This window comes from Struthio camelus, chromosome 2 (assembly GCF_040807025.1).
Source record: "Struthio camelus isolate bStrCam1 chromosome 2, bStrCam1.hap1, whole genome shotgun sequence".
NCBI classification, from domain to species: domain Eukaryota; kingdom Metazoa; phylum Chordata; class Aves; order Struthioniformes; family Struthionidae; genus Struthio; species Struthio camelus.
The window spans coordinates 28,183,130-28,188,228 of NC_090943.1; the positions used below are offsets into that span (position 1 = coordinate 28,183,130).

Below are 5,099 nucleotides of genomic sequence, written 5' to 3' on the forward strand. Positions count from 1 at the left end.
TGATAAACAGGTTTTCACAGTCATCATGATTAACTTGCTACTTTAACAATTAACAGGCTGTGAAAGCAACCTAACAAGTCTCAGTCATCATTAGAGAGTTGAAAAGATGATACTACATGAAATTACATTAGCACCAAATGTTTCAATCACTGTTTTGTTAAGTAGTAAGTTGCAGTTATTAAAAAATATATATTTGCTAGTTAGAACTTGCTCCATTGTGCAATTAAGTAACAGCTGACATGAAACATTTCTAAATAAAACTATTACATTAACCATGTAAAAGCAGACCTAGATCACTGAATATTTCTAATTATGTTCAGTATCTTCAACGAGAGATAATATTAGCATCTTTCATCAGTATCCTTTTCAATTAATATTCTGGTCTAATGTTATTTAGCAATTGAGGACCCTAAAATGCTCTATTAAAACAAAATCAGTCAAATCACTCTGTCATTTCCTCTTATTTCCTCCTGTATTCTGAAAGCTGACAAAACTGTCACTGCACTTAGAGATATCATCAGCCTCGTTCTTATTGGGTATACTCTCCAAATACTGCCATCACGAAAAGCAGAAGATGCCATGTAAAGCTGTGTTGTGCTCATCCATTCGTAACAATCCTAGGCTTATCCATACAAAGGTTCGAAAGATGATTAGTAGTTTGCACTTATAAAGACTTCCTATCCCATAGCTTCGCACATGCACATGATTACAGTTTGCCAAGCTATTTAAAATCATAATTAGATTTTACAACTCACTAAACATGCTTAGAACAAAACTAACAATGTGTGTTTATATACACTTGTGACTGTAATGTGTATCACTTTGTTTTCTTGACTTCCATATCTTGACTTCCAAATGTCACATGTCTCAGTTTTTACAATCATAGTAGCCTTTGCTATCCTTAGGGAGGCTTCATGTTTGACAGCTTGGTTGGTCAGGCGCACTCCAGCAACAAAGCATTGTCTGAGGGAAGGAGAAGCAGTATTTATGGTAGCATCAGCAGAAATCAGTAGAAAAAGAAAATATTTAAAGTAAGAAAATGCAATCTTTTTGACCTTTATAGCCCTGTTTTTTTTTTTTTAACTAGCAATGAATGCTTCTTTCTCCTCGCTTTGATATAAGCTACATTTGGGTAATATGGAGCTACCTTTGCTCATGGATAATAGCATTTGAAAAATAATTAGTATTTACTTAATTGTTTTTGCTAAATACTGCGATTCTGCTTATTCTTTCCTATAATTACTGTTTCGTAGCTTAAGCTGCTCCATTTCTTATTTAATTCTGCAGTGGAAACACTCCCACAAATCTTTGCTGTATTTTTACAGATTTATTGTCAGTGCTGTTAAATTATATCAGAATAGAAAAGTAATGTTATGGACACAACGCCTGGTCTCCATTCTAAATTTCATTACAAAGGGCTAGAACTGAAATTTACTGAAGTTGTGGATAATTTTTTTATTGACTTTGGATCAGGCTATAGATTTTTATTAAAAAAAAACAACTCTACTGATTCTCTATCTTCCAAGTAGTATTTGCTGTGTAATCTATAAATAATTCTAGTCATGTTTTCTTTCTCTAATATTAAGGTACCATTTCTGATGTCAGTTTTGACTGGGTAATAATATCAGTTGAATGAGCAATAAGTATTCAGAGCCATTGCAGCAGCCTGAACATTAATAACTGTAATGTCTAAAGAGGAGGATTAATACAGTTAAAATAAAAAGTGGAAGTCAAAGTAATTTTTCATTTCAGTAAAACAAATGTATGAGATGAGTGGCACATGCAGTTCCAATGCTTCATAAGATGCAGTTAAATAATAATTTGATGATTTGAGTTGTGTTTATTTTGACCTCTCAGACATGTGGGAAAGGTTTTTACCGGTCAAAACAGAGAATTTAATAAAAACAGAGACTTTAAGAGCAATGAATTTTGGGGAGGGGAGAGCTAATCTGCAGACCTGTGGCCAGGCTGAGCGTTTTCCAAAGACAAGTAGGGCAGGAATAATGCTTGTTTCTTTGAAGATGAATAAAATTATTGGACTGACTTTAATTTCCTGGCTTTCTGGTGCCTCCACCTTAATACTTCCACCTTTCCAGAAAGGCAAAACAGAGAATGTGAGTCAAGATTCTTGAGGCGGCTTTGTGCTTTGCCACTGGAGAGTTACTTAAAGAAATAAAAATGTCATATGTTTCTTTAATCTCTTTAGTTTCCTCATAGGTCGACAAATCACGTACAAAGCCAGTTTTGTTGGATACTTAATTAGAAAAGCTAATACATGAAAATAAATCTGCAAAAGATCTTACAAGTCCCTTGTTTTCCAGAAGAGCCATCATAGAGCAATTACCCGTTTGAAGCACCTTTATAAAGATCATTTTCTTAAAGTGTTGCATGGACCGCAGCAGCAGAGCTGATTACCTCTACTGGAGAACTGTGCTAATGGGACTGTGTGGCTTCATGTACTGTGCTGGCCCATTGAGAATTAACTTGGGTATTTCTGCATGACACTACATTATGCCACAGGAATATATATTGAATAAGTTCTATATTTTCATTATTTGTCAGATACAATGTAGCAAATGGGAAGAAATTACTACATAGTACTCCATAAAGATGCATCAATGCATTTATAAGAGTAAGTTCTTTTAACTTCTCGAAAATGTCAGGACCTGATATAGCTTTTAATGAAGTCAGTAAAATTTCTTCAATTTTTATGACAGAGAATCAAACTAAATCAGACTAAAGTAACTATAATGTAGAAAAGATCGTTATATTTCAGAATTAAATGTCACATGTTCTTTTCATGGCTTTCAGTCATGTAGCTGAAAGCAAACTTAAGTTATGTTTTATTTTATACCATGAAGAAAGATTTCAGCTCCCACAGCCCATTCACTAACAGAAATAATCTTATTCTCGTGAAAATGATATGAAATATCCTTAGCTTACATGTACAGGCAAAAAAAGACATGATATATGAATCAATTAAATGACAGTCTACAAATGTATGCCAGCACATATAGATGTCCAGTGTATGGATATAGGGCATACCCCTAAATCCTGTGATTGGACGATAATCAAAATCTTCTCTCCCTTTAGGGATCGTGTTAGGCAAAAGGTCTGGAGAACTGCCTGCAGTTTAAAAAGGTTTCTACCCCATTTAACCATAATTCAAGGCCACCAAGCCTACATCCTGTTCTGGATCTCTTAAGGCGCAAAAGGGGACTGCTCCTTGGATCAAGGTCCACCGGCGGGTGCTCTGTTGTGGGTTGGAGCCTGGCTTATGGCTTAGAGTCTGCCAGACTGTTCTTACATCTTTTATTACTGAGTGCTGGCAAGTTCAATATGCTTGTGCACGTGACACACTGAATCACCACGCTTAGATCTGACTCATAACCTTTATGATTCATAGGAGACCCTAAAGAAAGGAAGGAGAAGCTGGACCAAGTCCCAGAGAGAAGTCTTGGTGACCTGCCAAGACAGCAGGTCTAGCTCTAATTCTAGCTCTGTACATGGCTCTAACATGGCTACAAAGATGTCAGATTCAGTGTAGGCTCATATCCTACCACTATGACTATGAGGAAAAGGGCAATATTTTCTCATATCTCTAACATCACATAGGGTAATTGCCTCCTCAAAAAGTGTGAGTAGAAAGCGATATGCAGGATGGAGAGTGAAAATAATAGTATTATAAACTTGCAGAATAAACTCTGTGATGGAGCTAGGTCTTTTAACATTCCTGTTGCTCAATTTCCCTGTCACTAAAGTGATTTCTTGCAAAGGATGTTAAAAGGCTTATTTAACCATCATTACTAATATGCTTTTAAGATACTGAAGTGCCATGCACCTTAGGAAATAAAAGTATTATTCAAAGTCAGTGGACGAAGAATGATCGTTATTTGCATGACAGTAGAGTTGAATGACCCGGTCCCTCATGTGAATTATAAACAAAGGCATGATATCTTCCCCAGATACTTTGTAACACTTGTAAAACCTATCACATTTATAAAGTTAAGTCATTGTGAGCATTACATTTTCCAGCACTTTTTAGAAGCAAATAAGCCATATGAAGGAAAAACAAATAGGAGTAAACACTTGATTCCATAAAACTATGTTAATTTGTGTACGTTTTTAGAATAAAATAGAAAAATTTTTAGTTAGAAATAGCGTACCTCTTGGTGGAAGAACCTGTATGTTCATCATGTTTTGATGTTGTTGCACTGGATTTTCCAGGTGTGTGAAAAGTGCAGACTGTGCAGAGAAGTTTGCAAAATGATGCTCTCGTATCACCAAACAACTACATATAAAGAAGGAAGCATGTTTTTATGTAAAGTTGTTCAAGATCATAATTTACCATGATTTACTCTGGACTGAATACAAGTTCTCTGTATATACTTACACTAACGGAAATGAGAATCTATTCTAGGAGCTGAATAATCTTATGGAACAGAAGCCCATATCCAGAATTATCAAGAAGTATTCACTACCTACCGCTCCTTAAAAAATTCATGATGAGAACTTTTTTTTTTTTTAAATTTAGACAGGATCAAGTTTGGTTAAAAATAGGCATACTTTTGTTCTACCCATTGACTTCATCAAAGCTTTCCCCCTATCCTTTCCTTCTTCCCACAACCACAGTGACCGTCAAACTGAATGCAGAAATTCACCTCCTCCGTACAGCCTGAGGAACTGGAACTTTGGCAGGGAATGAAGTAGACAGTAACTTTCAGAAGGATGATTGAGTCTCAAAATGCTAGACAATGTTGGGATTTTTCTCTGTGGAGAATTGAGAGCAGAAGAGATGCACAGGTCTGTGGGGTGATGCTGCTCTGTAACAACCAAGAACCTAGCTGGAAGTGCCACTGCTGTCTCAAGCGTAACCTCGAGCATCAATCATCAGCTTGCGAAATTCACGTTTGCTACTCTCCAAGACTCAGGTTAAAGCACCGGGACTGAGATGAGTGCACCCTCTGTTGGCCAGATGACAGAGCAGTCTTGGCGCTGGCCCGAAAAGGCGTGGAAAACAGGGAGGAAAGGGTGAGGACTGCCTTGCCAGGGGTACCGTGTGTCCCACTGCACATAAAGCCACCTAGGAAGTAGTCAGC

General features: G+C 36.7%; 1 long non-coding RNA gene across 1 annotated transcript; it reads right to left on the reverse strand.

Annotated features, from left to right (window-relative positions):
• Positions 1-320: 320 nt before the first annotated feature.
• On the reverse strand, positions 321-4,839 carry LOC138066307 (uncharacterized). The gene is made up of 3 exons (XR_011139615.1): positions 4,662-4,839; positions 4,167-4,291; positions 321-963 (listed from the first exon to the last, which is right to left on the reverse strand). It is a non-coding gene; the product is annotated as an uncharacterized lncRNA (long non-coding RNA).
• Between the last annotated feature and the right edge of the window lie 260 nt (positions 4,840-5,099).